This window comes from Rutidosis leptorrhynchoides, chromosome 11 (assembly GCF_046630445.1).
Source record: "Rutidosis leptorrhynchoides isolate AG116_Rl617_1_P2 chromosome 11, CSIRO_AGI_Rlap_v1, whole genome shotgun sequence".
Lineage (NCBI taxonomy): Eukaryota > Viridiplantae > Streptophyta > Magnoliopsida > Asterales > Asteraceae > Rutidosis > Rutidosis leptorrhynchoides.
In genome coordinates, this window is record NC_092343.1 from 328,027,763 (window position 1) to 328,040,213 (window position 12,451).

The following is a 12,451-nucleotide window of genomic DNA, read 5'->3' on the forward strand; positions in this document are numbered from 1 at the left end:
TGCATTTTAGGTGTTTGATAAAATGTTCAGCTGACGATCCACGGGTAATTAAACTAAATTACTTTAGCATTTACGTTCACTTAATGCCTAAAATATATCATTAAATTGTATCGTTTAAACAAACTTGTGGTTTCACGGGTCATTTCACTAGTTTAATATAAGAGTTATATAGTTGTAGAAAGAATATCTTAATTAGTAATTAGAATATGCTACGAAATAAATACCAAACATAACTTTTACGTATATCTTTAAATGAATGATGAAGTGGTATTATAAATGTTAAGATATATATAATAGGTTTTTGAGCCCGTGCGTTGCACGGGTGTGTAAAAGATCGTGCAAAAAATATAATTTGCAATTTATATTGGTATGTAAATAGCGAAAAAAAATACAAAAAGTATAAGAATTATTTAAGAGCCCGTGGTATTCACAAATTTTAATTTTTTTTTTTTGAGTCTAAGAGATCGTGGTGTTGACAAATTTTAAAAGTTTTTGAGTTTAAGATCCTGTGATGCAAATTAATTGATTTTCAAACAATTATTTTTTTAAGTTTAAAAACCCGTAATATTGTGGATTTTTAAAGTTCTTTTAAGTATAAGAGCCCACGTTGTTTGACAATTTTATCATCTAACATTGACAAAAGAATACTTAATATTTAATTTAATATATATGTATAAAATGTTAGCTTCTTTGTTTTAGAGTACATACGAAATAGTATATACATTTATTATCATTATCATTATTATTATCATTATGATTATCATTATCATTATCTATATATCTAATAGACAAAACACTGTAGCACTATTCACCAACAGTAATCAGGGGTATTTTCGTCATTTTACCTTTTTTTGTCTCCAACGATAAAAGAAACAACTTTCGTAAAAGAACCAACCCTTCAATGTTACCAAGAGATGTCGAATTTTTTTTTTTTACAAAAAAATCAACTAACTTTTTTTTTTCTCTTCTTTACTTCCTCAACGATAAAAGAACAACCCTTCTTGCTACCAAAAGATGTTGAAGAACATTTTTTTTATAAAATAGATCAACTAACTTTTTAAAAAAAAAACGAACGTTAAAAGAAACAACTTTCACAAAAAGAACAACCCTTCAATGTTAGATGTCGAAAAAAAAATCTTTTTTACAAAATAGATCAAGATTTTTTTTTTAACTCGCACTCAAAACGGAGCCCCCGGCGCGAAGCGAGGGCTCCACAACTAGTTATCATCATATATATATTAGCTCAAGCATGAAATGTAGTTTCATGCACAAACAATACCAAAAACGACAACCACCCTCCCCCCCCCCCCCTCCAACAATTTTAAAATGACAACGTTGTTGGGGATAAACCCGTAAAATGATTATTTTTTTTTTATAATAACTTAAACAAACTGCACCAAACCTTTTAACAGACCGTATCTTCCCGCTCGACACGAGTTTAATTTTTTCGACTTCACCGTATAACTCGAAATAATTTTACGGACACAACGAACTATACGTGAAGCAGACGTTTTACATAAAACGCTAAATATTTCAGGCTATCTTTCATACACATATAATAAACAACCCAAACTAAATACATCATATCGATGGTTCCGTTTTCCATTTTACTAAATCTTCTCGTTTAATATAATATCCATAAAACAATTCACATAACTTTTTGACGGGATTTATCTTTTTCCTCGATGTGAGTTAAGTTCTTCCGTTACCAACATTCAACGTGAAATAATTCTACTAACAAAACACAACTAACTATATTCGAAACAGAGTGTTTTTTGTGAGTTTATGAGTTGGTACGCGAAACGACCTGGTTAGAACCCTTCTGACCCCTTTTTTCTTTTTTCTTCGTAACTTTTTCCTCAACTTTCAATCAACAGCAGTTTTATAAAAACGTTAACATGTTCCACCACAACGCGCGGACCAAATTTCTTGTTAGTTGAAGTTTGTAAACATGGTTATTGTTCAGGGTTTAAATGAAAAATTTATAATCATGTCATCATCATCTTTTCGTTCCGTTGTACAGCAAGAAATCATGGTTTTTGATTTTATTAATTTGTCATAATTTCTTTAAATTTATCGTTTTTCTTTGTACAACAACCTTCTCAATCTTTTTAACAAATATTTTATTTGTAACATCATATACGCTTCAGGGGTGTATGTATAAATATAAAATTCTTTAAATTCATTTGATAACAATGATAGCATAAGGACCAAATCTGTAATTTTGAAGTAATATCTATGTAACGATTTTGTACCATTAAAATAGCATATTTAATTGTTTATTTATATATATATATATACTAGGTTTTTGAGCCCCGTGCGTTGCACGGGTGTGTAAAAAATCGTGTACAAATGTAATTTGCAGTTCATATTGGTATGTAAATAATGATATTAAAAAATAGAAAAAGTATAAGAATTATTTAAGAGCCCGTGGTATTGACAAATTTTAAAAATTCTTTTGAGTTTAAGAACCCGTCGTGTTGACAAATTTTAAAAGTTAAAGCACATGCGTTGCACGATGGGTAAAAAAATCGTGCAATATTAATTGAATTTTTCAAACAATTATTCTTTTAAATTTAAGAGCCTGTAGTGTTGACAAATTATAAAAGTCGTTTTAGGTAGTGTCAGTAACTTTAACGTCCACAATGTAAACAATATAAGTCCATTGAAAATTTGTTATTGAGTGATATTTATTTTATATATATAATTTATTTATATAGATGTACTCACGTCTATATTAAAAACTTTAAAAAATTAAAATGCTTAAAACTTTAGAAAATTAAAATGCTACATATATGCAACTTGGCCAATTTTTAATTTGAAAGTTATGTTGAGGCAATTATCTCCTTTTTATTGTTAGATAATATTTGCAATTAAATTTAATGACATATACGTGTTACATAACATTTGAAAGTGGATTTTAATGACATACGGAATATATACTAACAATTAATTTATCATTAATTAATTTTTAATTAATTTAATAATATATATAATATAGATATATAGATATAATATATAGATACAAACATCCTAAAATAACTTTCAACCACAATTCACACAAACGTTTTGGTTTTATATATATATATATATATATATATATATATATATATATATATATATATATATATATATATATATATATATATATATATATATATATATATATGTGGTGAGGATCCTTGGAGAACCAAAGATAGTAGAGAAACAAAAGAACAATCGAACTGACCTTCAGACTTGCGTGCAAATTGAGTCAATCTGCATGTAGATTAAATTTTCTTTGCAGTTTTTTTTTGGTGCAAATTGACCCTTTTTTGTGTGCAAATTGACTTTTTCGCAGATTGAGAAATTTTTTTTTGCAGTTTCTTTTTTTGTGCAGATTGACTTTTTTTGTGTAGATTGACTTTTTCTTGCGCAGATTGAGAAATTTTATTTTGCAATTTTTTTGTGTAGATTGACTTTTTTGTGCTTTGATTGAGAAGTTTTTTTTTTTTTGCAGATTGACTTTTTTTGTGAGCAGGTTCACTTTTTTTTGAGCATATTGAGACATTTTTTTTTCAATTTTTTGGCAGACTGACTTCTTTTTTTGTGCAGATAGACTTTTTTGTGTGCAGATTGACTTTTTTTGCGCAGATTGAGAAGTTTTTTTGCAGTTTTTTTGTGCAGATTGACTTTTTTTGTGTGCAGATTGACTTTTTTACGCATAATGAGAAATTGTTTTTGCAGTTTTTTTTTTGTCTTGATTGATTTTTGTGTGTACAGATTGACTTTTTTTTCGCAGATTGAGAAGTTTTTTTTGCAGATTTTTTTATTTGCAGATTTGATTTTTATTTTTTAAGATTGATTGATTTTTCACAAACTGAAGTTCAATCTGCACATAGATTAAAGTACAATCTATAAGTTCTATGGGTTCTCTCCCACCCTTAGTTCTCTCTAGATCCCTTCACTATATATATATATATATATATATATATATATATATATATATATATATATATATATATATATATATATATATATATATATATATATATATATATATATATATATATATATATATATATATATATATTGTTAGTTGAATGTTGGTTAATAAACTAAACGACAAACTTAAGTATGATGATTAACCAAAGAATATGTTTTGATGATGACACACACATATGCATAAGTGATGACTGCCATCTTAACATAAAACACACAAGGTCACTAATCCATACTTTATCATGCAAACGACCAAGTCAAACATAGGTTAAAGAATGAAATTAAAAGTTCAGCGAAACACACGGTCGAGGTACGGTCGACCGCATAGTCAACCGTGAAACCCCAAACTGAATTGCAACGCAGTTTTATGAAAACAAGTTGCACGGTCGCCACCACGGTCAACCGCAGTGTGACCGCAGTTTTCTCTGTTACTGTTTTTGACCAAATAAAGTTTGACTAGTTCCCGACATCTATAATTCATGAAACCTTTCTCAACATGCTTAGAATAGATGCCTTCTCCATACTCAATTGAGTTTTGATCATAAAAACACTAATTGTGATTAATTACGCCTAATGACATCTTAATGACAAATTAATCAAGATTAAGCATAACACAAAAATGTTAATCCACAACTTGTGATCTTAATTCTTATCTAGATATCCTTAGTATGATCATCAAGTACCAACACACTTAAGCCAATGTCACTAGAACAATAATTACTATCAGAAATGATTTCGTGATTAATCAAGGTTAAATGAGGAACAATGCTCTCAAGGTTAACTAGTAATGACTTGTAATCCTAAAACACACTTAGATACATTTAGGATGGTCACCAAGTCGCAACTAGAGATTGCTCTTCCCTTGTGCATGTGTTGGACATTAATGTGTGCTTATTAATCAAACAATATGTTATATTGCAATTAAACTTGTTAAGAGCTTGAATTATAAGTTGTGCAAGTATCTATATGATTGATCCTAGAATAACTATCTCTTGCTATGTGAGTATTACTTGCTACTTGCCAATATGCCTAATACTCATAAACTTGTCAACTTGATTAATATGTTTGATATGTGCTCACTAGTTAGGATTCAAGTAACTAACCTACTCCAATAGATTAAGTGTAAAATGATTCACAATGAAATTATAGTCAATTGTCTATTTAGTCTAGTCTAAGTAACTAAGTGTGATTGCTTATTCAAGAATGACTTAACCTTAATGTCTCTACATACTTCATGATTATCTTATAGAGACATTATTCAATTAATCTCTAACTAAACTCAAAAAGAACATGACTTGGATTAATTGAAACTAGGAAGTTAATGACATAGTGACTAGTCTTTAAAATTGAACCAAGGGCATTAAAGTGACTAACTAAGTCTTGACCAATCTGAGATTTCCCAAAATATCAATCAAGACACTTCTCCAAGAATGTTGGGTTTGCCACTTTTGGAATGATTAGTCACTTTCATGCAATAAGACCAAATCTCACACACTTAATGCATATAGTACTTGTATAGGATGTTTGGTTTCTTTTGCAGGTGCTAGAAGGAGTAAAGGTGCCAAAATATGGTGTTCAAATTTGAGTCAAACGGCTATACAACGGATACCAAATTTGGACTGGAACACGCACGGTCGCACCACGGTCGACCGTGCAGGCAACCGTGTGTCAACGGCTAATTTTTTAATCCCACTATAAAAGGCAAACATTTAAGAGCATTTGAAGTTGACCCTCTTGCATATTTCAAAGGCTTATTTCCAGAGATCACAAGGGCTCTAATTACTACTCAAACGTGATCAAGCAAGAGAAGATTCTATGATCTTAGAGATATAGAATTTGGTTGTTGTAAACTTACTAATCAAAATCATTAATCTTGTGAGTTTACTTATTGTGATGTATGTACTAGTATTGTCTTAGGATTATCATTGCAAAGTGTATAGGTCTTGTAACTTTAATTAGTAGAAGCATAGGCTAGCTTAGATATCTACTTCCTTAAAGGGACTTAGGAAGTTGATTAATCTTATTTGGAGATTAATACTTGTCCAAGGTGAAGACAAGTTGATCTAGGTTAGAGTTGATCATTCAAAGGAATAGAAAGATTAGGTTTGTTGTCTACCAAAGAAGTTGAAGACTTGTAAATCGAATCTCCACCGGGTTTGGAGAAAAGTGCTTAGTGAAGCAACAAATCCCGATTAGTGTAATCGGGGAGTGGATTAAGGTGGATTAGTTAACATCCACCCGAACCACTATAAATTCTTGTGTCTATGTTCTTTACATTACTTCATTTATCATTTCGAACATATACACCACACACATCAAGTTTGAGTTGAATTGGTTGATTAAAGTTAACCGAATTTGGTGATTGTAACATCCTCCCAATAGGGTCTGGAAGAAACGTTACTAATATCAAATAAACCAACATATTATAATACGAGAACAATACTAAATGAGAAAATTTAACTTTATTGAGTACGCAGCGGAAAATGAAATGTCGTTACAATAATGGAAATAACGATAAAGTAATTGTTCATATGCAGAAGTAATAAATGCGATATCTCTTGATCCTAAGTCCAAGTAGCATCACATAAGTAGTAGATAAGAAAGCTTGAATCAAACAGCACCTGAGACAAAACATGCTAAAGTGTCAACCAAAAAGGTTGAGTGAAGTTCATAGGTTTAACAAAAGTAGTTATCGTTGTTTTTAGACCACAAGATTTAGTTGTAAAGTTGATCTCCCGCAGGATCAAAAAGTAGATCTCGCAGATCCAAAAGTTATGCCAGTGCGTGATATTTAGACTAAACGTTCAGTTTGCCCCATGACAAGTTAGTTCTACTTGTCGGTTTAATTTCATTATCAAGCAATACAAAGATAACATCAAATGTATCGGGGACGTTACTCCCGATAGGCCTACCCCCAATAACTAAGCATGCCGCAGCACCTAAAAATATCACTGTAGGGACTTAGTCGGACATAGCCGGGTATAGCATAGTTTTAGTTGGTACTTGTGTCTAAATTGTTTAAAGTATAAAAGCAGCATGTGTCTCACCCCAATAAGTATAAAAAGTAAATTGAGCTCAAGTAAAGTGGGGCTATAAAAATCACCTTAGTAAGTAGAGAGAGAGTTATTCCTTGGAATAAAGAGTTGAACGAGTGAGCAGGAAAGTCAACCTATTGACATTTAAGAGTAGTTAAGTGTTTTGCCCATGTTTAAGTTTAAGTATGTGTTTAAGTATATTTTGTTTTACTAAGTTTCTATTCCTAGTAAGTTACTATTTTTATAAAGTTTCTATTTTTAGAAAGTTTCTTATTTTACTAAGTTTCTATGACTAGAGAGTTTCTACTTTTATCAGTATTTTCTATTTTAGGATACTTGCCGTATTAGATAAGCTTCCAATCACCCCTTTCCCTTCGAATGGCTAATTTAGATCTAGGGGCTTGAGCCATAGGACCCTTTAAATCGGAAATCCAAACCCTCTGCCTAGAATCTCGTAGAAACCATTCGTCAAGAAAGTTCGAAGATCTATACATCTCTAATACATATCCCAAAATGTTTTTGTGCTACAATATAATTAGTAGGTTATAGGTGCTAGTAATAGTAATAGTGTATACATGTTAAGTACTAGTATAAGTAGTATTAGGGTTTCATTAATTAGGGTTAGTTAATTAAAGTAGTAATTAATAACTAGGGTTTAGTAATTAATGTCCTAGGGTTTCATAAATGTTTAGAGTTTAATTAATTAGGGTTTAAGAATTATAGTTTAGGTGTAATTAGGGTTTAAGGTTTTAATATGTATATGTATATATAATTCGTATATATATGTATATATATGTATAAAAATATTTTTTTTACATGTATATATGTATATATAAATCTAGGTGTGTTTATGTATATACTTATGAATAACAAGTTTATAATATGAATATGAATTATCAAAGATCAAAGTTTATGTAAATAGTTTAGGGTTTATGTTATACCTTTGAAGATTCAAGATAATTAACAAAGAAAAGATGAACACGATGAAGATGGAAGATCAAAGCCTTGAAAATCTTGAAGAACTCCTTGAAGATTCTTGAAGAACACGAAGAACAAGCTTGAAGATCCGAATACCACAAGAGAGGGAGAGGGAGAGATTGTTTTTGAGAGAGGATTTTGGTGTGATTTGTGAATGAGAAACTAGGTGTTTATATAGTGCAAGTATTAGAGTGTTAGTCAACATAAGGATGTTCTAATTAATGATTTTATTTTGTTTTATAATTTTTAGTCAACAATAGGTGGTACTAGTTTATAATTAGTCAACATAAGGATGTAAGATTTTTTTAGTCTCATTATTATTACTATTATTATTATTATTATTTTTACATTTACTACATGATAAGTATTATTTTCTTTTTACTAATTCATGACTTGTATATATTTAGTTCCCAATTGTTTTATTATTTATATAAATGTCACTTTTTATTTATTACTTATAGGTTATTAGTTATAATATTACATAAATGCATAAATTTTAATTAGCAGTGAGTGTCGACTAACAGTTTATTATTTTCATCTTTTATTAACTTGTCAATTTTTGTACAAAGTTAATTAATATGTTTTCTAACTCTTAACACTTAACAATTGTTGATTAAAGTTTAATCATTAAGTTTTAATTATATTGTTTGGGCTTTTAATATTGGAAAAATATAGAATGGAAAAAATGAGGGTCGTTATAGTACCTCCCCGTTATTGAAAACTTCGTCCCGAAGTTTTTAGGTAGTTTCCTCGTTTGCATCAGCAGTTGAGAAGAGATGGGGATATTTCCGTTTCATATGGTCTTTGCGTTCCCAGGTATATTCGGGGCCTCTACGCGAATTCCAACGGACTTTAACGATAGGTATATTGCTTTTACGCGTTTGTTTGACCTCTCCTTCCATGATTTCTATAGGTTATTCAACGAAGTGCATTTTATCATTAATGCGAATATCATTCAAAATGATGATGTTATACAAGTCATTTCAGTAAATTGGATACATGAAATGTGTTATGAATAGTACTGAGCTCATTTAAAACCTTGAGCATTTTATGCCACAATATTAGGGCAGACAAACAAAGAGGAGTTCGTGAAAATCACAGTCATGAAATTTGATAGAGATCTTCATTGTTTACAACAAGAATATTTTAATGATGAATATAAGTTGAAAAATAAAGTTTTATCACTATTGAATAATATGGATAAAACGATTCGTTTATAGGAAGAGTATAAATGAAGCTATCATAAAAGAGTGAAATGAGAAAATTAAATGTTCGCCTTAACTTTTGACGTAGTCACGATTGATTTTCGGAATTCAAGGAATTAAAGGAAATCTTCGTAATCTATAAGATTTGATTCTCCGGTATTTACGAAATTTTGAGATTTGTTTGATTAAATGCGGTGATTTGCCTCGATTGATGTGTTTGGAATTTTGCTATAAATTAGCTTCTTTCGTTTCATTATCTTCACCACTTCTATACTTTCTTTCTCAATTCAAACTTCCAAAAGATTAAGAACATGCTTAATCCAGTTCTGATCCTGGTTATTATATTGACCATCTATGCAGTCATTCTTCTTTTTCTTTTACCGCCAGAGGAATCTGTTTACTTCTACTATGCTCTTGGGGTTATAGTGTTTTTAATTATCCCGTGTCTTTATATTGCTATACGCATTGATATACACGGTTTGTAATTTCGGAGTCGTTATCGGGCTTTATATTTTCCCTTATATGTCGGAGCTTTATGCTTTTGTTTCTTCTTCCCGACTTCAAGTCAAGCGAGTAATGGTCCAGAATTCATAGGTATGAAGTTTCGAATGATCATAATATATAAAGTAGAAAGGAAATGTAATAGCACGATTTGATTTGTCATATTACCAGAATATCCGGAAAAGACCGAATCATCAAGAAAAATATGTTCTTGATATATTTAGAGGTTAAATAGAATGTAAGAGTCGTGTAACATGGAAAATGATGATTATAAAATCTATGAATCATCATCTTCCATTAAAAACTTAGCATGACTTACTGTAATATAATCACGTTGGCCTGACGTCATTATATTATACTAACTCATGCTTCAATTCCCAACACTTCTTCAAAGCATTTATAATTTAAACTCGAATTTTACAGAATATAGAAACTAAAACAGTTTCCTTTATAAAGATATCGCAAAGAGATACTTAATTGCGGACATGAATCGTTATGAAGATATCTTTCGAAATATAGAGGATATTTATGATGATATTTTGGAATTTCTAAGTTCGAAAGTTGATGAAGAAAAATTTTCCGCAAGCTTTTAACATGACTTCGGAGCAAGATATTCTCTAAAGATTTCACCGGATTCAGAATTTCCTGGATTCTTTGAATATAGGGTTTGGCCCTTGTGTTTGTCCTTGGTCTCCTCCATGGTTAGCTCAATCCGTTTTTCAGTTCCAAATTTTCTTTTGGGCTTTTCCAACGTACCATTCTTTATTATCAAACTGTTAGCCCTTAAGAACATCTATAGCATTTGCTGCTTCGTCAGCATTCTCAAGGTTAACGAATCTGAATCATTGATTGACAACCCGAGATGGTTTCAAGAAATTTTATTTTTAGATGATTAAACGCTAATTGTAATCGTCAATGGATCTAATGGTTGACGAATAGGCGTTGTTGATTTCAAAAGTAATGAATGATAATTTTGGTGGTTTGATGTGATAATTCATCATATAATACGAATGAATATAATTCATGAATGTAGTGATCTTTAGGAAGATAACATCTGTTATAGCTTTACTTGAATTCTGATATGTCAAATTCAGAATATGTAATTTGATTTGAATGAAAATGGTTGTTCTTTGGTGCGCGGATACATATGTGGATGTAGGTAGTATAGTTACTGATTATTGAATCAGAATTTGAAGAATGTACAATGTAACATATTAATGTGAGATATAAATATTTCTCGGGTATTACCTACCCATTAAAATATTTTCACAATTAACAGTTTGTACAAAAGAGAAGATATACGTTCATATATGTATTCTTCAGATATAATATAGATTTAATGAGTTAATATAATATTAAACTCATTTGATTTGCGATTGAAACGAGAATAAATAATCTCCAAAACCTTAGAGATTTCATAATTGTCGCGAAATATTTCGCTAATGAAGTTATGAATCAATACTTCGTCGTTCATTGTTATTGATATACCTCAGTATATGATGTTGGTGCTCGTAGAATTCTTGTGAAATTCATAAGGCACGAATGATGTTTTCTAGAAAGTTTCGAGTACATCGAAAATTAAAGTATACAATCAATCATATATTTGAGTAATACACTTGGTTTATTACGAAATGGAGTTTATTGTATTGAAGCAATGATTAACGATTGTTAAGTTATTAACAAAAGATGTACATCATAGCATATTGTGATATGAATTAACCATGTAGTACATACTAGTTAAGATTCACACGTAATAGCTTAGTACGAAAAGATTTATTATTGTTCCAATCCATATATATAAAGTATACATATGTAATTCTTCAGGAAGAATGAGTCAATACATCTTAACTCATTATTAATAATATTCCTTGGTATCTATGGGGCGTATGATGTTGATGTTTGAGGTACTGAGTGCGATGTTGAGGCGTGGAATGCGGATGTTGTCGTTGGTGAAGCTGGTGATGTTGGTGGTGATGTTGGTGGTGATGCTGATGGTACTGGTTATGCTGCTGGTGCTGCTGCTGGTGTTCGTAGGTTTCGCACCATATTCTCCAGAGCCACTACTCGAGCGCGAAGCTCGTTGACTTCTTCTATTATTCCGGGATGATTGGCGGTTCGGACAAGTGGATGAATAAGATCTAAAATTTTAGATATTATATATTCGTGACTGGATATCCTGGAAATGAGGGTGAAAATAGTGTTCCGAACGGGTTCGCCAGTAAGTGCTTCAGGTTCTTCACCAAGAGGTGAATTCAGTTGGTGGAAGGGATCACCTTCTTCTTGTCTCCATTGATTAAGTTTACTACGAACCCATCCCCAATTCATCCAAAATAGATGATGGCTGATTGGTTGGTTCATTCCGGTTACGCTGCCATTGGAGCTCGAAGAGTTCGAGAAATCCATATTATGTGTTTGGAATTAGGGTTTTTGATATGAAATTAGTGTTGAATACTGGATGATATATTCGTCTCCTCGAATACATGTATATAGCAAAAAGATTTCCGTAATTTACGGAGGGAATTTAGGAAAAGTGTTAGACAAAATCTATTGGGATAGATACGATAAGATATAATAAGATATGATGTGTCTATACTTTAATAATGGCAGTATGACGTGTCGAGATCATAAATTGATAAGTATGTAATCTAATAATCTTTTGATTAAAGACTTTCAATTCGTATACTGTGATAACCCAATGACATTTTTCGATTCATAAACCGATGCATAAAGGCATAAGGCATATAGGTACGT